This window comes from Triticum urartu, chromosome 7A (assembly GCF_056163025.1).
Source record: "Triticum urartu cultivar PI428250 chromosome 7A, HENAU_Tu73, whole genome shotgun sequence".
NCBI lineage: Eukaryota > Viridiplantae > Streptophyta > Magnoliopsida > Poales > Poaceae > Triticum > Triticum urartu.
In genome coordinates, this window is record NC_141879.1 from 741,648,053 (window position 1) to 741,670,876 (window position 22,824).

Here is a 22,824-nt window from a genome sequence, read left to right on the forward strand (position 1 = left end):
TTTGTTTCTTTCTTTTTGGGCGATCCTCTTGACTTTGCTCAGTAATACATGTTGGCTGCAGTTCGATTTTGTGTGAATAAACTTCATGGAAGCCTTAAGGAACTTGGAGGGAAAGGGAATGGTTAACCTGCGACCGCAGGTTGTTGCCAGCTCGAGAACAAGGTCTAGGGTTTTGATTTTAGGATTAGAAGTTTAAGTTGGTATAATAGTATGCATACAAGTTCAGGGTTCAGAATAAACTTAACGCAAACCTTTTTTTCTAAGGTCACACGTGCGTTGCACGTGCACGATTACTAGTTCCTTCAAGCCAAAAACGCATGTATGCGTACGCGTTCGATGGATTGCTCTATTTCCGGCGAGAAAGGTGCCGCCCGGGCGACTCGCACGACCGGGACCGGGAAAAATGAAAGAGTTGACCAAGTGTCCGGCCGCCCAGAAACTGCTCGATGGAATGCCTAGTAGAAAAAGATACGTGAAGAAGATGACCGTCTAGTCGTTGACAGGTGGGGCTTGGGCCCGCCACCTCGACGCGCTTTGTCTTTCTTCTTCTCGCCTTCGTCGGCGCCCTCGTCCTTCTTGCCGGGCACGACGGCCTTGACGGGCTTCTCTGCTGCTACTGATGGCTCCTGCCGCAGGAACCGCCATGTCGGCGAAGACAGCAAAGGAGAAAGAGAAAGGAGAAGAAGCACCATGCCAACGCCGGCGAGGACGTCAAGCACGGGAAGGAGTCCAAGGTGGAGCACGGGAAGCTGCACGGGCAGATCAAGCAGGATGTAAAGGCCACGAAGGAAGACGACGGCGACCTTGTGATCCCCGTCCAACATCTATAACCAGTCACTAGACTATCATGGATTTGTGAAACGTGAGAACTAAATGGTATTGCATCAGTTTGAATCCGTTAATTTCGATTGTGATGTCACTGTTTTTAGTCTTGGACCTCTATTTATTTGCTTGTTGTTCTCTGTTTCTAGGCAACTCTATTCATGTTGACAGACTTGTAAATGCTGATCTATTTTTCTAGCCTCAAGCTGTAAGAAAGTTCATCAGGCTTCTTTGCTCTACTTTTTCAGCAATTTCTTTTTTTTTACCACAAAACTTCATTCATTCATTCATTCATAAACAGCATAAACAGACTTACATCATTGATAAGCAGAGGTACAATAGAGGAAGGTCATGGATTTTTTTTCCAAGAACACCAACTGGTGAGGCCCTTAGTGTGTTATGATGTATGCGCTCAGTCTTTTATATATAATCATTCGCAATGCACGCACGCAATTCTCAAAAATAAAATACACCTTTTAACAAGTGTTTGTATCTTTTTTTAGAAAAGTTCATGCAATTTTTTAAAACATGTTTGCATATATTTTTATAAAACTTAATGTAATTTTATACTATTAAAAATGCATCAGATATTTATAAAAAATACATGATATATGGAAATACACGGACATTCCTATAAAAGTGCCTGCACAATTTTCATAATCATAGAAACTTTTTAAAATTAAATAAACACTTTTTAGACTACATCAATGTTTTTTAAATATATGAACATAAAAGTGATTTTTTTAGTTGGCATGAATATTTTTTGTTTGTGGATTCTTTTATACATCGCACATGCTTTTGTGCATGTGTGTCGTTGCAAATAAATAGACTAGATGGTACCTCGCACGTTGTTGCGGGAATTAATTGTAATATATTGTAGTCATACTTGGTTGTATGAAACATGGATGTCTAGACTAATAATATGCATGAACTTCAATAACTCTTTTTAAAACTCGATGTACTATTGGTCTTTAACGGTGCACTCCGAGAGCTTATCTGACAAAATATAATGTTGGGACCACGATAAGCTCCGCTGCCTAACTCGCTTCTGCTCCGACCACGTCTCGCTTATCGTCAACATCTCTTCACACATCGCTCGTTCCCGCCTTTTTCGTTTTGAATCGTTCTGGGCCCTTCACCTGGCTTGCAAGCGTATCGTATGTGAAGCCTGGACCCACCCTCAACCCGTTGTCAGTTCTGTAAGTGCATCTAGTGCCCCTTAGTGATTTTGGTGTATCGAAGACTTATAGGTTAAAGGACTAATGCGTTTGTGAGTGTACACAGGTCTATAAGTCTATGAGGAGTTTGATATTTACAGAGAAAGTCGACCCCTAAAAATGAAGTTCTTCGACTGAAGACTTTGGATTTCTGAAGACTTTCTGAAGACTTTGAAAGTGAATAAATTGGTGTAATCCTGAAGACCTGGTATTCATTCGAGGAACATGAAGCGTGAATACTTTTGTTTTCATAGTTTCTTTTTCTCTTTCTTGAGTCATAGGAAACACCGTACTATTAAAGAGGGTCGAGGAAATACTAAGGAAAAATCTCCATGTGATGCTCAACTCAAAATCCTACACCTACCAATCCCTTCGAGTGAAGCCATTGGAAATCTCATATAGTTCAGTCAATTTCTTCAGTGACAGAGACGAAGTTCTTCTGGTCTCTAAGGAATTTCTTCTGACTGAGGAGTTAGGAATTCGCCAGTGCGGATTGCCTACACAGTAAGGAACATGATAGCCCTAAGGAATTTGATACTCAAAATTCCGACCGTTGCTGTGCTATGTGCCAGCTGTCCCAAAATATCTACCCACCTAACGGTAATATATATCATTGAAGGGCATTTATGTCTTATCATGTCGGGCTGCTCCCTAGGCTATAAATAGCCGCCCCCTACAACCACTAGCTGGTTGGCTGCTTCGAGAGAAACTGACACTTGTCATTTGAGAGCATCCCATCATTCAAGGACTTTGAGCGAAAATCATCAAGTAAGGAAAACTCAAACCCAAACACCTACAAACCCAAAGTGATTGAGCATCACTGAAGAGATTGATCCTGCGTGGATCCGACGCTTGTTACCTTTGAAGACTGTGCATCTTCCAGACGGTTAGGCGTCATGGTCTAGAGCATCCAAGAGGAAATTGTGGATCGCCGAGTGACCGAGTCTGTGAAGGTTTGGAAGTCACCTGAAGACTTACCAGGAGTGATTGGGCGAGGTCTGTGTGACCTTAGCTCAAGGCGAATACAGTGAGGACTGAGTGTCTTGAGCTGCGTGTTCAGGACTGGGTGTCCGGGACTGTGTCTCCTCCGATTTAAATACCTAGCCGTCCTAACCAGACGTACAACTGTCACAGCAGTTGGAACTGGTCTAGCAAATCATTGTCTTCACCAAGCTACCTGGTTCCATTTCCTCAACCCTTCAATTTCCTTATTTCTGTGTTGTGTGCTAGTTCATATCTGTTTGAAGACTTTGACTGAAGACTTTTTCTATTTCCTCAACTCATTTTCTTCAGTCTGTTTGTCTTCATTCTGTTTATCCTGTGTTTACGCTTTCTGTACTCTGTGCTTGTTTTCATTTCATCATGAAGACCATGCTCATGTTCTATTATGTCTACTTCTGAGTACTTATTCCGCTGCAAGTAGTTCTTCACTCAGGAATTTCCTCACCCTGAAATTCCTCAGTGAAGAATTCATAAAAATCGCCTAATCACCCCCTTCTAGTCGATATAACGCACTTTCAATTGGTATCAGAGCAAGGTACTCCCTTGTTCTGTGTGATTTTGGTTTAACCACCTGGAGTTTTAGTTATGTCGACCGCGGGAATGAATACTGTGACATGCCCCATCTTTGACGGTCATGATTATCTCAAGTGGAAGGCCATGATGAAGAAGCGCCTCATGGCGATGAACAACTAACTCTGGGCCGTCACCGAAATTGGGCTTACTGACCTATGCAAGATGGCGGAGGCTGATGATATTCGGAAGTACACACTACTCAACCTCATGGTGAAGGACATCATCTGCTCCAGCTTGTCACAAAACCAGTTCAGGAACGTTATGCATCTCAGCCATGCGAAACTCATCTGGGACCGACTCTCTGAGGTCTATGAAAGTCGTCGATCTCACCACGAACCCTGGTTCGAGGATTGCATGGAATCGCGCAAGGCTATGACTTTCAATCCAGAATCATCATCCTTTGCACCATGCCTTATGGCAAAAGGTGCCAAGGTAACTGAATGCTACTTATCTGAGTTCGGTGATGATGAATCTGGTGATGAATTTGGACCCAGTTATGTCAAACTTGCTTCCCTTGCCACTAAACAACAAAGAGCTTTGGAAAAAGTTCAAAACATGCTAAATGAGAGCGACGATATGTTGGGTGAAGAAATGGATCGTTCCAAAGCTTTGGCTGAAAGTCTTCAGGGACTCCAGTCAAAGTTCGACAATCTTCAAGGTCATCATAACACTCTCCTATCTGATCATGAGAAGCTTTCTTATGAATTTCTTCAAAGAAAGCAAGATCTTGAGCAGTTAAGAGTGAGTTATGAAGATCTTAAGAAGGAGCGTGATTCATTACTTTCTCAACAGATCAGCGCTACTCAGGATGAATTTGTTCCTCCATGTTTGAAGTGCATTGAACGTGAAACTGCTAATTCTTCACCTGAATGCTCAAATACTTCCATTGCTGCAAATTCCTCAACTACCTCTGCTATCACTAATTCCTCATCTGAGGACATTGCTAGTATCACTGATGATGCAGGGCTGAAGGAATTGTATATGACAGGCATGTACAAAAGCCTCAAAGGGCATCAGGCTCTTTGTGATGTGCTTAAAAAGCAGATCCTCAACAGGAACCCTAGGAAAGAGGGTATTACCTTTGAGAGGAAACTCAATGCTGATGGGACCTACTGGAAACCTGAGCAGTATCCCAAAACCTCATGAGTTGCTGCAAAGGGACCTTCAGTGGATCCATCTACTTTATCTGGCTTTACATGTGAATCTTCATATTCTTCTGATGAGTCAATTGACTCCAATTATAAACTGTTCAAAAATCAGAATGGTGAAGTATTTGCTAGATATGTTGGCACTAACTGCAGGAATGGTCCTCCTTTGAACAAAATCTGGGTTCCCAAAAGGTGCCTTGAAAATCTTCAGGTGAATGTCATCATGACACCACCTGTGAAGAATAGGAACCCCAAATCAAATTCTTCATATGGATCAAATTCTTCATATGGATCCAAGTCCTCATACGGACCAAACTCCTCACGTGGATCAAATTCCTCAAAAGGATCAAAATCCTCATATGAGCATCATTGTGCTAACCCGTCTGTTTCGCAGGGAAGATCTAAGGATTATGGATATGTGCATTAGTCTTCAAATCATTATGTTCATAAGTCCTCGAAGAATTTCTCTGCTTACTCTTATGCTTACCCTAACCTCTCTTATGTGAAACGAAGTGGATTGGCATATATGCCACCTTTCTCTTATGGAGCTCGCAGAATGATGAACTCTTTGCCACCCCTTCAGATGTGGGTGGTGAAGAAAAAGAACTAATCTCTTATGCAGGGTCAGGTCTCCAGACGAACTTAAACGTCTGATGAATTTGCTGGAGGCCTGAATATGCTTGAAAGGACGTAAGCTAATAATGAAGAAATGAATATTCATTTCTCACGTCCATATACTGCTTTATCTGTTCTATTGCTTGATGAAATTGATCTGATGAAATTGATATCATATTCTTCACTGATGAAGTATATGCGTTTGTAAGCTACACTAATTCATCTGCAGGATGATCAACCCAAAGCCACTGAGTGGGTTCTCGATAGTGGTTGTACGAATCACATGACTGGTGACAGAAGCTTATTGATGGACTCTACTTTATCTCCATCACATCTGAAGCATATCACCTATGCTGACAAAGGCAAAAGCAAGGTATTGGGTCTAGGTAAGGTTGCAATCTCAAAGGATCGACACATGGACAAAGTCATGCTTGTCGAGTCCTTAGGGTTCAACCTCATGTCTGTCCCAATGCTTTGTGATCTTGATATGGTTGTTGTCTTTGGCAAGTATCGTTGTGTTGTGATCATTGAAGCTGACAATTCCAAAGTCTTCGAAGGCTTTAGGAGAGGAGATTTGTATATTGTTGATTTATCTACAGGACCACAACCTGCTACATGTCTACTTCCAAAAACTTCAGAAGGCTGGCTATGACATCGATGACTTGGTCATGCTGGCATGAGGAATCTGCACACGCTCGTGAAGAAGAAGCATGTCATTGGCATTGAAAATGTCAAATTCCTCAAGGATCACTTATGCGGAGCCTGTGAAGCTGGAAAGATGACCAAGGCCAAGCATCCAGCGAAGACTATCATGACTACTACTCGACCATTTGAATTGCTTCACATAGATCTCTTTGGCCCTACTCACTATGCCACATTTACTAATGCTGCATCTTTATATGGCTTTGTCATTGTTGATGATTATTCTCGATATACATGGGTCCATATTATCACTTACAAAACTGAAGTGCAGGAAGTCTTCAAACGATTTTCCTCGAGGGCTTCAACCAACTTTGGTGTGAAAATCAAGCACATCAGGAGTGATAATGGAACCGAGTTCAAGAACATTGGTCTTGATGACTATCTTGATGAACTTGGTATTACTCATGAGTTAAGTTATCTGCTCCTTATACTCCTCAGCAAAATGGCGTCGTGGAGCGCAAGAACAGGACTCTTGTTGAGATGGCCCGCACTATGCTTGATGAGTACAAGACGCCTCCTCGCTTCTGGCCTGAGGCAATTGATACTGCATGCCACATCATCAACAGGGTATATCTTCACAAATTCTTCAAGAAGACAGCATATGAACATCTCACTGACAAGAAACCCAATGTGAGTTATTTCAAAGTCTTCGGTGCTAAATGTTGGATTAGAGATCCTCATCACAGTTCTAAATTTGCACCGAAAGCACATGAAGGTTTTATGCTCGGTTATGGTAAGGACTCGCACACCTACAGAGTCTTCAACACCTGTCATCACAAGGTTGTTGAAACTGTAAATGTGTGGTTCGATGAGACTAATGGCTCGCAAAGAGAGCACCTACCTCCTATGACAGATGAAATACCTCCTGAGGAATCTATTAAGTTCAATGCTACTGAGGATGTCATTCCTACTGAAGAATCTGCTGAAGAAGTCATTCCAGAACATGAAGAACGTCATGCTGATGCACCTGAGGAAAATGGTGCTGAAGAAAATACTGATCAAATTCCTCAACGACAACTCGCTCATCCTCATGTTGCGAATGAAGTGCAAATTGAGAAAATCATTAGCGACATCAACATTCCAGGTCCTCTCACATGCTCAAGAGCTTCACATTTATCTAACTTTTGTGGGCACTTTGCTTTCTTCTCTATCACAGAGCCCACTAAGGTAAATGAAGCATTTCTGGAGCCTGAGTGGATTCAAGCTATGCAAGAGGAATTACATCAATTCAAGCTCAACAACGTCTGGGAACTGGTCAAACGTCCAGATCCTCGCAAGCACAATATCATCGGCACAAAGTGGATCTACCGCAATAAGCAAGATGAAAATGGCCTTGTGGTGAGGAATAAGGCACGGCTTGTAGCTCAAGACTACACACAGGTTGAAGGAATTGATTTCGATGAAACTTTTGCACTTGTTGCTAGACTTGAAGCTATTCGCATATTACTTGCTTATGCTAACCATCATGATATCATCTTATATCAAATGGATGTGAAAAGTGCATTCCTCAATGGTAAGCTTGAGGAATAAGTATATGTTGCTCAACCCCCAGGTTTTGAAGATCCAAAGCATCCTGACAAAGTCTTCAGACTCAATAAGGCCCTCTATGGCCTCAAGCAGGCCCCACGGGCGTGGTATGATACTTTAAAGGAATTCCTCGTGAAGAAAGGCTTCAAACCCGGTTCACTTGACCCAACTCTTTTCACTAAATTTGTTTGTGTGCCAAATTTATGTTGATGACATCATTTTTGGCTGTACTGACCAACGTTACAGTGATGAATCTGCCTATATGATGAGTGGAGAATATCAAATGTCTATGATGGGAGGATTGAAATTCTTCTTAGGTCTTCAGATTCGTCAACAGTGCAATGGCATATTCATATCTCAGGAGAAATACCTCAAGGATGTACTGAGGAAATTCGGCATGCAAGATTGCAAAGGAGTCAAAATCCTTATGCCCACAAATGGCCATCTATGCACTGATGAAAATGGTATTGACTTCGATCAAAAGGTATACCGCTCCATGATTGGTTCTTTATTGTACCTATGTGCATCTAGGCCAGATATTATTCTTAGTGTTTGCATGTGTGCCCGATTTCAAGCCACACCGAAGGAATCACACCATAAGGCAGTGAAGCATATTCTTCGATATCTAGCTCACACAACAACACTTGGATTATGGTACCCCAAGGGCTCGGCTTTTGATCTCATTGGATATTCAGACTCTGACTACGCTGGTGATCGTGTGGACCGCAAGTCAACATCTAGCACATGTCATTTCCTCGGACAATCCTTGGTCTGTTGGTCCTCGAAGAAACAGAACTGCGTATCACTGTCTACTGCTGAAGCTGAGTACATTGCTGTTGGTTCTTGTTGTGCTCAACTACTATGGATGAAGCAAATTCTCAAGGACTACAGCGTCAACGTGAAGAATGTGCCACTCTACCGTGACAATGAGAGTGCCATCAAGATTGCTCATAACCTAGTTCAGCACTCGAAGACAAAGCACATTCAGATTCGTCATCATTTTCTTCGTGATCATGTGTTGAAGGGCGACATATCTATTGAGCATGTGAAGACTGAAGAACAGCTAGCCGATATCTTCACTAAGCCCTTGGATGAGAAGAGATTTAGCAAGTTGCGGTGTGAGCTAAATATCTTAGAATCTTCAAATGTTCTTTGAAAAGGACACACAACCTAACACTTATGCAAAATTAATGACTTAGATGTGCAATACATGAAGAAACGTTTCTCTTCAATCAATGAAGACTAACACTCTAAGTGTGAAGAAATTAACGAAGAATTTGATTCTCAGAACCCTACGACAATTGTACGCGGTGTCTAAAATCATCATTCTTATACGGTGGGTCACGCCACCACCAAATGTTGAGAATCTTCAATTTGAGTTATTCCCCAGTTGTTCCAATTCTTCAACTTTGCATTGTCTTCACCATTCCGTCATTTTTCTTCATTGGCTATATATATATATGTATATATATATATATAAAGTTCTCTACATCATTCACTTATAACTATTTCTTCATATTGCCTTTTCTGCTAAGTGAATGTGATCGGACCCTTCCCCCTCTATGCTATACTCAACCCAATCTATTCACAAATTCTTCATGTGCGTTCTATTTGAAACTCGTTCAAAATCTTCACTGTGTCCTTGTCAGCTGAAGAATTTGCGAACGGAACTTTTAACTTATCCTATCTAAATTTTTGGCTTTGCCACTCAAACTGTTCCACATCCCACGATAACACTTATCTATTCACCCACGATCTGACACGATCTCCACTTCTCAGTACGTGGGTGACACATGTCAAGCGAATGAGAAGGGTCAGGGGCACGATCGTCCAATTTCTTCGGGCGAACAGTTTTTTTTCACCGTGGCTATAAATACCCCTTCCCTTCCTCACTCCACTTTTACTCTGCTCGTTCTCACTCCCGCTCGAGCTTCTCAAACCCTAGCGCCGCCGCTACTTCATCGTCGCCGGTGAGGAAGAGCTTCACTGCCTCGACCTCGTCGCCATCGTACTCGCACCGGCTGCGGATTTCTTCACTCCGCCACTGCCGTAGTTGTCTTCCTCTACCAAGTTAGGGCGTGGAGGATCTGAACTGACGAACTTCACGTCTACACCTCTTAGTTCGTCGTGTTCTTCGTCTAGGGTAATTAAAAGTTACTTTTACTACCCTCTTTGATTCGACAAATTTCTACAAAATCTTCAAAGGTGTTTATTTTTCAAATTCGTCACGCACTGAACACCTCACATGCCATCTGTTCTTGATTCATTTCTCTAAGCTATATTTTTCTTCAAGATTCCTCAATTGTGTGGATTTTCGATCTATAGAACTCTGGAACCTAAGACAAAGAACGCTTAGTGAAATTCTTCAAGACTCATCTGGTCAAATTCCTCAAACTTGTTCTTTTTGAAAAACCTCTGAGAACGCATATGACCTCTCCATATTCCTCACAACTATACTCTGTTCACAGGTACTCATGTCAGCTGCTGAATCACTAGGTTCTCATCAACTTAACTCATTAGCAGCATTCCTCGAAGAAAAAGTTGCATACATATTCAGAGAATTCCATTGTTCAAATTCCTCATCTGAAGAAAATGGCTGACGAAAAGAAGCCACAGAAGGGAGGAAAGAGGCCTGAGGTCAACATGGTGTTTGAAATCCCTGATGATATTTATGCTGGGTACTGCACACCCCCTGAGGAGGACAAAAATCAACGCAAGGTGCGCATCCAAAAGATTGAGAGGAGATGGGCAAGAGAGTGGAGGGAGTACAGATATTTTACTCCAAAATACATGAAGAAATTCGCTCTAAATCCTCCATGCCCAAGACCTCCATTGGCACCTGGCCAAGAAGCAGATCCCACCAGCCTTAAGCACGGTGAGGATTATCCTGATAAATGGGCCAAGCGCCAGGCCAAGTTGGCCAGACAAGAAAGAGAAGTAGTGAGGAAATTTAATGAAGACTCTGCTGCTGCTGCTGCTGCTGAGGCCTCTACTATCAAGCCAAAGAAGGCAATGCCAAAGAAGCCTGATCATAAGCCAAGTGCTTCAACCCAAATGCCCTCACGGCCAAGTTCCTCAGCAATGCCCTCACGGCCAGAATCTTCAATGCCCTCACGGCCAGAATCTTCAAAGCCCTCATAGCCAAGTCCTCATGCTACTCTTGCTCCAAAGTCCTCAGCTTCTCTGCCAAAGCCCTCAGCTGCCCCGGCCAAATCCTCAGCATCTGTGCATCTCGCCACATGCCAAAGGACGACAGGCATCTCTATAGCCTCAGGAGCTTCTGACAGTTCCTCAGCTGCACCAAATTCCTCAACAGGCCCCTCTCTAGCTGCTGAAGAAAAAGGCCACTGCTGGATGAGGTTCTCGCCCAAGTCCTCACAAGAGGCAAGTCTCCTTCCAAGTGCCGTCCGATGAAGACGAAGCTGATGACGATGAACTTGCAGAAATCATCAGAGATAGGCAGGTCAAGGCCTCTAGAGCCAAGGGCACAAGTGTGCCTCTGCTTTTGGATCCAAAGTTGATCCTTGAGTACATTGATCTATGGCACAAGGACCCCAATACTCCTATGCCTGACTTCAAGTTGACTCCTGGCCAAAGTCATATGTTGACTCACTTCATTCAGGAAGAAAAATGGAGGTTTGAGAAGGCCAGGAAGATCAAGAAAGCGCAGTACAAGAAGGAGCGTTTCCTGCAGAAAAACGTTGTCTCCATGACAACTGAAGAACTTGTCACTATTCAATCTGAGATCAAGAAACTCAGTGATGAATTTGATGCATACCGCGCTGATTGTCTTGGAGCCAAGGTCCGTTTTGTGAAACTCATTGATCAATTCACTTAAAATGTTGCAGCCCCAACCATTGAAACTACTCCATCTCACGTGATGATCGGACATGGTTTAGTTGATATGGATCACATGATCACTTAGAGGATTAGAGGGATGTCTATCTAAGTGGGAGTTCTTAAGTAATATGATTAATTGAACTTTAATTTATCATGAATTTAGTCCTGGTAGTATTAGCATATCTATGTTGTAGATCAATAGCTCGCGATGTTGCTCCCTATTTAATTTTTATATATTCCTAGAGAAAACTATGTTGAAAAATGTTAGTAGCAAAGATGCGGATTGCATCCATGATCTGAGGATTAACCTTATTGCTGCACAGAAGTATTATCTCCTTGATGCACCGCTAGGTGACATACCTATTGCAGGAGCAGATGCAGACGTTATGAACGTTTGACAAAAGCTCGGTATGATGACTACTTGATAGTTTAGTGCACCATGCTTTACGGCTTAGAACCGGGACTTCAAAAATGTTTTGAACGCCACAGAGCATATAAGATGTTCTAAGAGTTGAAATTGGTATTTCATACTCATGCCCGTGTCGAGAGGTATGAGACCTCTGATAGTACTTTGCCTACAAGATGGAGGAGAATTGCTCAGCTAGTGAGCATGTGCTCAGAATGTCTGAGTACTACAATCACTTGAATCAAGTGGGAGTTAATCTTCCAGATAAGATAGTGATTGACAGAGTTCTCTAGTCACTATCACCATGTTGCTAGAACTTCGTGATGAACTATAATATGCAAGGGATAACGGAAACGATTCCCAAGCTCTTCGTGATGCTGAAATCGATGAAGGTAGAAATCAAGAAAAGCATCAAGTTTTGATGGTTAACAAGACCACTAGTTTCAAGAAAAGGGCAAAGGGAAGAAGGGGAACTTCAAGAAGAACGGCAAGCAAGTTGCTGCTCAAGTGAAGAAGCCCAAGTCTGGACCTAAGCCTGAGACTAAGTGCTTCTACTGCAAAGGAACTAGTCACTGGAAGCGGAACTACCCCAAGTATTTGGCGGATAAGAAGGATGGCAAAGTGAACAAAGGTATATTTGATATACAGATTATTGATGTGTATATTACTAGTGTTCGTAGCAACCCCTCGGTATTTGATACTGGTTCAGTTGCTAAGAGTAGTAACTCGAAACGGGAGTTGTAGAATGAACAGAAAGTAGTTAAGGGTGAAGTGACGATGTGTGTTGGAAGTAGTTCCAAGATTGATATGATCATCATCTCACAATCCCTATACTTTCGGGATTAGTGTTGAACCTAAATAAGTGTTATTTGGTGTTTGCGTTGAGCATGAATATGATTTGATCACGTTTATTGCAATACAATTATTCATTTAAGTTAGAGAATAATTGTTGTTCTGTTTACATGAATAAAACCTTCTATGGTCATACACCTAATGAAAATGGTTTGTTGGATCTCGATCGTGGTGATACACATTTTCATAATATTGAAGCCAAAATATGCAAAGTTAATTATGATAGTGCAACTTATTTGTGGCACTACCGTTTAGGTCATATTGGTGTAAAGCGCATGAAGAAAATCCATGTTGATGGGCTTTTGGAATCACTTGATTATGAATCAGTTGATGTTTGCGAACCATGCCTCATGGGCAAGATGACTAAGACTCTGTTCTCTGAAACAATGGAGCGAGCAACAGATTTGTTGGAAATCATACATACTGATGTATGTGGTCCGATGAATATTGAGGATCGCGGCAGGTATCATTATTTTCTGATCTTCACAGATGATTTGAGCATATATGAGTATATCTACTTAATGAAACATAAGTCTGAAACATTTGAAAAGTTCAAAGACTTCCAGAGTGAAGTTGAAAATCATCGTAACAAGAAAATAAAGTATCTACGATCTGATCGTGGAGGAGAATATTTGAGTTATGAGTTTGGTCTTCAATTGAAACAATGCGGAATAGCTTCGCAACTCACGCCACCTGGAACACCACAACATAATGGTGTGTCCGAACATCGTAATCGTACTTTACTAGATATGGTGCGATCTATGATGTCTCTTACTGATTTACCGCTATCATTTTGGGGATATGCTTTAGAGACGGCCGCATTCACCTTAAATAGGGCACCATCGAAATCCTTTGAGACGACACCTTATGAACTATGGTTTGGTAAGAAACCAAAGTTGTTGTTTCTGAAAGTTTGGGGCTGCGATGCTTATATGAAAAAGCTTCAACCTGATAAGCTCGAACCCAAATCGGAGAAATGTGTCTTTAGGATACCCAAAGGAGACTGTTGGGTACACCTTCTATCACAGATCCGAAGGCAAGACTTTTGTTGCTAAATTCGGAGTTTTTCTAGAGAAGGTGTTTCTCTCGAAAGAAGTGAGTGGGAGGAAAGTAGAACTTGATGAGGTAACTGTACCTGCTCCCTTATTGGAAAGTGGTTCATCACAGAAAACAGTTTCTGCGACACCTACACCAATTAGTGGGGAAGTTAATGATGATGATCATGAAACTTTAGATCAAGTTGTTACTGAACCTCGTAGGTCAACCGGAGTAAGATCCGCACCAGAGTGGTACGGTAATCCTGTTCTGGAAGTTATGTTACTAGACCATGACGAACCTATGAACTATGAAGAAGCGATGGTGAGCCCAGATTCCGCAAAATGGCTTGAGGCCATGAAATCTGAGAGGGGATCCATGTATGAGAACAAAGTGTGGACTTTGATTGACTTGCCCGTTGATCGGCAAGCAATTAAGAATAAATGGATCTTCAAGAAGAAGACTGACGTTGACGGTCATGTTACTGTCTATAAAGCTCGACTTGTTGCAAAAAGGTTTTCGACAAGTTCAAGGGATTGACTACGATGAGACCTTCTCACCCGTAGCGATGCTTAAGTCTGTCCGAATCATGTTAGCAATTACCGCATTTTATGATTATGAAATTTGGCAAATGGATGTCAAAACTGCATTCCTGAATGGATTTCTGGAAGAAGAGTTATATATGATGCAACCAGAAGGTTTTTTCGATCCAAAGGGAGCTAACAAAGTGTGGAAGCTCCAGCGATCCATTTATGGACTGGTGCAAGCCCCTCGGAGTTGGAATAAACGCTTTGATAGTGTGATCAAAGCATTTGGTTTTATACAGACTTTTGGAGAAGCCTGTATTTACAAGAAAGTGAGTGGGAGCTCTGTAGCATTTCTGATATTATATGTGGATGACATATTGCTGATTGGAAATGATATAGAATTTCTGGATAGCATAAAGGGATACTTGAATAAAAGTTTTTCAAATAAAGACCTCGGTGAAGATGCTTACATATTGAGCATTAAGATCTATAGAGATAGATCAAGACGCTAGATAAGTTTTTCAATGAGTACATTTTGAAGTAGTTCAAAATGGAACAGTCAAAGGAGTTCTTGCCTGTGTTACAAGGTGTGTAGTTGAGTAAGACTCAAAATCCGACCACGATAGAAGATAGAGAGAGAATGAAAGTCATTCCCTATGCCTCAGCCATAGGTTCTATAAAGTATGCGGTGCTGTGTACCAGACCTATTGTATACCCTGCCCTGAGTTTGGCAAGGGAGTACAATAGTGATCTCGGAGTAGATCACTAGACATTGGTCAAGATTATCCTTAGTGGAATAAGGATATGTTTCTTGATTATGGAGGCGATAAAAGGTTCATCGTAAAGGGTTACGTCGATGCAAGTTTTGACACTGATCCAGATGACTCAAAGTCTCAATCTGGATACATATTGAAAGTGGGAGAAATTAGCTAGAGTAGCTCCATGCAGAGCATTGTTGACATAGAAATTTGCAAAATACATACGGATATGAATGTGGCAGACCCGTGGACTAAAACTTCCCTCACAAGCAAAACATGATCACACCTTAGTACTCTTTGGGTATTAATCACATAGCGGTGTGGACTAGATTATTGACTCTAGTAAACCCTTTGGGTGTTGGTCACATGACGATGTGAACTATGGGTGTTAATCACATGGTAATGTGAACTATTGATGTTAAATCACATGGCGATGTGAACTAGATTATTGACTCTAGTGCAAGTGGGAGACTGAAGGAAATATGCCCTAGAGGCAATAATAAAGTTATTATTTATTTCCTTATTTCATGATAAATGTTTATTATTCATGCTAGAATTGTATTAACCGGAAACATAATACATGTGTGAATACATAGACAAACAGAGTGTCACTAGTATGCCTCTACTTGACTAGCTCGTTGATCAAAGATGGTTAAGTTTCCTAACCATAGACATGAGTTTTCATTTGAATAACGGGATCACATCATTAGGAGAATGATGTGATTGACTTGACCCATTCCGTTAGCTTAGCACTTGATCGTTTAGTTTGTTGCTATTGCTTTCTTCATGACTTATACATGTTCCTATGACTATGAGATTATGCAACTCCCGTTTACCGGCGGAACACTTTGTGTGCCACCAAACGTCACAACGTAACTGGGTGATTATAAAGGTGCTCCACAGGTGCCTCCAAAGGTACTTGTTGGGTTGGCGTATTTCGAGATTAGGATTTGTCACTCCGATTGTCGGAGAGGTATCTCTGGGCCCACTCGGTAATGCACATCACTATAAGCCTTGCAAGCATTGCAACTAATGAGTTAGTTGCGGGATGATGTATTACGGAACAAGTAAAGAGACTTGCCGGTAATGAGATTGAACTAGGTATTGAGATACCGGCGATCGAATCTCGGGCAAGTAACATACCGATGACAAAGGGAACAATGTATGTTGTTATGCGGTCTGACCGATAAAGATCTTCGTAGAATATGTAGGAGCCAATATGGGCATCCAGGTCCCGCTATTGGTTATTGACCAGAGAGGTGTCTCGGTCATGTCTACATAGTTATCGAACCCGTAGGGTCTGCACGCTTAAACGTTCGTTGACGATATAGTACTATATGAGTTATGTATGTTGGTGACCGAATGTTGTTCGGAGTCCGGGATGAGATCACGGACTTGACGAGGAACTCCGGAATGGTCCAGAGATAAAGTTTGATATATGGGATAATAGTGTTTGGTCACCGGAAGGGGTTCCGGATGTTTCCCGAAATGTTTGGGTACGAGAACACTTTATTTGGGCCAAAGGGGAAAGCCCACAAGGTTTTTGGAAAGCGCAAAAGGAAGTTTTGCGGAGTCCAGGGGCCAGACGCCAGGGTCCATGGCGTCTGGGTCCAGACGCCGGGAACCCTGGCGTCTGGCCCCAGAGTCCGAGAAGGACTCTTGCCTTTCGGGTGAAACAGACTTTGTGGAGGCTTTTACTTCAAGTTTCGACCCCCAAGGCTCAACATATAAATAGAGGGGTAGGGCTAGCACCCAAGACACATCAAGAAACACCAAGTCGTGTGCCGGCAACCCCGTCCCCTCTAGTTTATCCTCCGTCCTAGTTTTCGTAGTGCTTAGGCGAAGCCCTGCGGAGATTATTCTTCACCAACACCGTCACCACGCCGTCGTGCTGCCAAAACTCATCTACTACTTCGCCCCTCTTGCTGGATCGAGAAGGCGAGGACGTCACCGAGCCGAATGTGTGCAGAACTCGGAGGTGCCGTGCTTTCGGTACTTGGATCGGTCGGATCGTGAAGACGTACGACTACATCAACCGCGTTGATATAACGCTTCCGTGAACGCTCTACGAGGGTACGTAGACAACACTCTCCCCTCTCGTTGCTATGCATCACCATGATCTTGCGTGTGCGTAGGAATTTTTTTGAAATTACTATGTTCCCCAACATAAACCTCCCATTGCTATCCTGGTCCATGGTGACCAAACCGGGTTTATCTCGGGGAGGTGCATCGCTGAAAACTTTCTTTATACTGCCGACCTTCTCAGCGCTTGCCACATTAGGCGCCTGCCATGGTGTTTAAACTCAACTTCCACAAAGCTTTTGACTCCATTGTTGCGACTCGCTCCTTCTCATCCTTCTCGCTAGGGGGTTTCCGACCAAAACTATTAGTTGGATCAGAACGCTACTGGTCTCTAGCAAGACAACACTCCTCCTAAATGGGAAGCCGGGCCCTTGGATCAACTGTAAAAACGGTCTCCTACAGGGAGACCCCATGTCCCCCTACCTTTTCATAATCATTGACGACCTGCTCCAGCGCTTAATCTTACGGGCTTTCTCTTCGAACAACCTCTGCCACCCGATCTAAATGGATCGTCCGCCTACTGTGCTCCAGTACGCTGACGACACTCTAATCATAGCCCACGCCTCTACCCAAGTGTAACGCCCTTGATGTGGCTATATCTCCCACGTGTCGAAGCACGACTTAGAGGCATAACCGCATTGAAAGCAATGTCGCAAGTGAGATAATCTTCACACAACCCATGTAATACATAAGGGAAAAAGATACATAGTTGGCTTACAATCGCCACTTCACACAATACATGAATAAAGCATTACATCATCCAGATACACTCAAGGTCCGACTACGGAACCCAAAATAAAAGAAGACTACCCCAAGTGCTACACAGATCCCCGATCGTCCCAACTGGGCTCCACTACTGATCAACTGAAACGAAACAACACAAAGGACGAGATCTTCATCGAGCTCCTCCTTGAGCTCGGTTGCGTCATCTGCACGGTTCAACGGCACCTGCAAGCTGGTTTTGGAAGTATCTGTGAGTCACGGGGACTCAGCAATCTCACACCCTCGCGATCGAGACTATTTAAGCTTATAGGTAGGGAAAAGGTATGAGGTGGAGCTACAGCAAGCGAATAGCATATATGGTGGCTAACATACACAAATGAGAGCGAGAAGAGAAGGCAAAAGCACGGTCGAACAACTATGATCAAGAAGTGATCCTAGAACAACCTATGTCAAGCATAACTCCAACACCGTGTTCGCTTCCCGGACTCCGCCGAGAAGAGACCATCACGGTAACACATGCGGTTGGTGTATTTTAATTCAGATCAACTTCAGGTTTTCTACAACCGGACATTAACAAATTCCCATCTGCCCATAACCGCGGGCATGACTTTCGAAAGATCAAATCCCTGCAGGGGTGTCCCAACTTAGCCTATCACAAGCTCTCACGGTCAACGAAGGATATTCCTTCTCCCAAGACAATCTGATCAGACTCGGCATCCCGGTTACAAGACATCCTCGACAATGGTAAAACTAAACCAGCAAAGCCACCCAGATGTGCCGACAAATCCTGATAGGAGCTGCACATATCTTGTTCTCAGGGCACACCAGATGAGCCAGACGTCGGGTGGGCCAGCCCAAAGTTGCCCCTGGTAGCTCCGGACATCGCTCAGTTTGGACAACACTTAGACAAGCACTGGCCCGAGGGGTTAAATAAAGATGACCCTCGGGATGCGCGACTCCCAAGGGAAAAAGGCTAGGTGGCGAATGGTAAAACCAATGTTGGGCCTTGCTGGAGGAGTTTTATTCAAAGCGAACTGTCAAGGGGTTCCCATGATAACCCAACCGTGTAAGGAACGCAAAATCCGGGAATATAACACCGATATGACGAAAACTAGGGCGGCAAGAGTGGAACAAAACACTAGGCATAAGACCGAGCCTTGCACCATTTACCAAGTATATAGATGCATTAATTAAATAAGAGATATTGTGATATCCCAACAAAATATCCATGTTCCAACAAGGAACAAACTCCAATCTTCACCTGCAACTAACAACGCTAAAAGAGGGGCTGAGCAAAGCGGTAACATAGCCAAACAACGGTTTGCTAGGACAAGGTGGGTTAGAGGCTTGGCTTAACAATATGGGAGGCATGATAAGCAAGTGGTAGGTATCACGGCATAGGCATAGCAAAAGAGCGAGCAACTAGCAAGCAAAGATAGAATTGATTTCGAGGGTATGGTCATCTTGCCTGAGATCCCGCAAGGAAGAAGAACGAGTCCATGAAGAAGACAAACGGACGTAGTCGAACGAATCCTCACAAACGCAACGTTATCGGAACCAACCCGAAGAAGCAACACCGGAAAGGAGCAAACAACATAGTAAACAACCATCACATAAACATGGCATGATGCACAAACAATTATGATGCATGTCCGGTTTAATGAGGCATGGCATGGCAAAGTGCACAAACAACACTACAAGTTAAGTGGAGCTCAATATGCATCGGATTGCATATTGACAAAACACCACATTCCATTATTTAGTTCGATCTTGTTATGTACCCAACAATATTAAATGTTCTTAACATGGCAAGGGGTGAAGCAAAGTAAAACTACCTATCTAGGCAAGTTTAAATGAGGCCGGAACAACAAAACAACAAATCCGGAAACTCCTCATGTGCATATTTTAGGTTTGGTACTGATCTGCCCTATACACAATTTTAGAGTTGTTGAACATGCAAAGTAAAGCCACCATGTTAAACTAGGCAAAATTCTACCCCAAATACATATAAAGTTTGTTAGGTTTGGAGCTACAGTTATTTAGTTATGAAATAAATCATTTTAGCAAGTTAATTAAGCAAGTTTAAACAAACAGCATCTTAAGCATTTTAAACATAGATGAAAGTTGGATATTATTAAACTAGATGAAATTCTAAGCAAGTTTCATATATAAAGTTTTTTCATATGATACATGGTTTGAGAGTTATTATATGCATAAGTACAGGGGCTTTTCTGTAAAACAGTTGTCTCTGGAATAAATAGACAAATCGCCAGGCAATAAAAAAAACACTACAGGCCAAAACTGGGGCGGACTGGGCCTCACATTGGGCCTTGAGGCCGGTCGGCTAGGAGAGGGAGGCTGGAAGGGGCGCTAGGCCTGCTTGCTGGTGGGCCGCGGTGCTGGGCCTCGCGCTGGCGTTCCAGGCGAACCGAGCCAGAAACAGGAGCGGGTCAACGCAGGCAGGGGCGTGTTCGCTGTTCGTTTTCTGCTCGACAGAGACAAAGCAGCGGCGACGGCAGGGACTTGACGAAGGCAGCGGCGAGGAGAAGACTCCGGCGCGGTTGGTACTTCTCCCTGGACGCATCAGAGAGAGAGGAAGACGTGTGAGAGATAGAAGGTAAAGGGGAAGGAAGAAACAAGGGCACGGGCACGCTCGGCTCACCGGAGCTTCGCCATAGGCGTGCGTGCACGGCGGCGCTGACGGAGGAGATGCAGGCGAGGAATTGGACGCGGGGGGAGGCCGAGAATGGGCAGCGGAGCATGCTCCCGTTCAGGTTCAGGCGGATCCGAGGCGGGGCTGGAGGCAACGACGGTGGTGGACTCGTGCTTCGGCGGCGGCGCTGGTTCACTGTGACAAAAAGAAACGAGACAAGGGGCTGGAAAGGAAAGAGAAGGCGCGGAGGGACGTCGACATGACCTGGGCGTCTCGCCTGCCCTGCACAAACGGGAAGATGGAGGCGTGACAGCTCGGGAGGTCGAGGAGGCAGGGGCTGGTTCGGGCGCCTTGAGGAAGAAGCAGAGGAGGAGCCCGGCTTGCTCCGGTCTGGTGATTGCGCTGGTTGGGTGGAAAACGGGATCCAGGGAAGCACTGGTGAGGAGGAGGTGCTCAGGCGGCGGCTCGGGGTCGAGCTCCTCTCGATCTGGATCGAGGAGGGAGCGGGAGGCAAGGAGCTGCAGGAGACTTGCTCGATCGTTGGATCTTCGATCCGATGGTCGGGATGGAAGGGTGGCCTGGATCAGATCTGGTGGGCTGGTAGCTAAAAACGAGGACGAGACCAGGTGGGTGGCGGGATGGATCCCGAGAGAGTGGCGGCGGGGATGGGACAAGGGAGCTAGATTTAGGGTTGGACTGGGTGGACTGTTATATATACCAGCATGTAGATAGGAGGGGGTATTTTGGATCATCCGATCAAAATCGGACGGTCGGAGAAGAATAGGTTAGGAAGCCCAATAAACAAAACAGAGATGTTTTGTAGACATTTGGGGATGATCCGGACACAACGGTGGCGATAGTCCGGGTCGGGTTCGGGACAACTTTCGGACGTGCGCGAGGGGGGCTGCGGGCTGACGGGAGAGGTTAGGTTGGACCTGGTGGTAGGTAGTGAGCTGTGTAGACGGTCTCGAGCTGAGAGAAGAGAAGAGAGGGAGGCCCGGCGACTGTTTCCGGAGACCGAAAACGTCCGACGAAAAGACCGGCTATACTGCCGCAATAGTTATCCGTTGGGGCGTCAAACGGACTCTGAATGCGATGAAACTTGGCAGGCGGCCTACCTACACCTATAATAAAACCGTACACCAACTTTCAACCCATTCCGAGAACATTCTCCGGCCACTTATAAAATAATATTTCGGACATGCCGCGGGCGCGTGCAAGTGTGTCTGGGCTCGGAACGGACAACGGACGGAACGAGGAGACTAGGACGGATGCAAGTTTAGAAAACATGATGATGCAATGCACATGATGACATGATAAGATGCAACACGCAAGCAAATGACATGACAACGACAGCGAATAACTGGCAGACACCTGGCGCAACGGTCTCGGGGCGTTACACCAAGCCGCGACAACCCTCAAAGATATTCTGGATAAGTTCGCTCTCGCTACCGGTCTCACCATCAAATTTCACAAAACTACCTTCGTCCCTATCAACACGGATACCATTACTAGCCACAACATCGCCGCCACCTTCGGTTGTGACCCCTCCTCCTTCCCCCAAATTTACCTCGGCCTACCACTCTCGCACACACGCCTGCCCTCCTCTGCTTTCGAACCTATCATCCTACGCTTCCGAAAGTACCTATCTAGTTGGGCGGCTAAACTGCTCTCCCGCGGAGCCAGACTAACACTTATTTCCTCTACTCTCGACACCCTTGCCACTCACTTCATGTCCATTTTTAGGCTCCCAAAGAAGATCATTAAAATATTAGACGCCATCCGCAGATCCTTTTTTTAGGCTGCCGATGAAACATGCTCCGGGGCCAAGTGCCTTATTGCTTGGAAAAACGTATGCTTACCCAAATCTGTTGGGGGTCTAGGTATCAAAAACCTGCTTCTCCAAAACAGTTGCCTTCCAATGAAATTTGCCTTCAAACTTCTCCAAAAACCAGACTTACCATGGGTCAACTGGTTTTTCCAGCACTACTCTCTAGACTTCGAAAACAAACCTCACAGCCCTTCCTACCTATGGAGAATCGTAAACGAACATATTTGAACCCTCCGCAAAATCTCCTTTGTCCTTACCAACAATGGCACATCCACTTTCTTCTGGCTCGATGCTTGGCTTCTTCCGACTCCGCTAGCTGACACCTACCCACACCTTTTCTCCCACTCCACCTCACCCTCGGTCCTGGTTTCACATGTCATGCATTATGGTTTACTCGCTACTCTGCGGAACTGCCTAACCAATGTTGCTTCTGTAGAGCTTGCATCTGTTTTGTCTCTGTTGCAGGATGTTACACCACCAACGACGCGCCCGACGACAGGTTCCTCAACCA

General features: G+C 44.1%; 1 long non-coding RNA gene across 1 annotated transcript; it reads right to left on the reverse strand.

Annotated features, from left to right (window-relative positions):
* Nucleotides 1-17,729: 17,729 nt before the first annotated feature.
* On the reverse strand, nucleotides 17,730-21,146 carry LOC147962602 (uncharacterized). The gene is made up of 3 exons (XR_015612094.1): nucleotides 20,492-21,146; nucleotides 19,298-20,403; nucleotides 17,730-18,061 (listed from the first exon to the last, which is right to left on the reverse strand). It is a non-coding gene; the product is annotated as an uncharacterized LOC147962602 (long non-coding RNA).
* Between the last annotated feature and the right edge of the window lie 1,678 nt (nucleotides 21,147-22,824).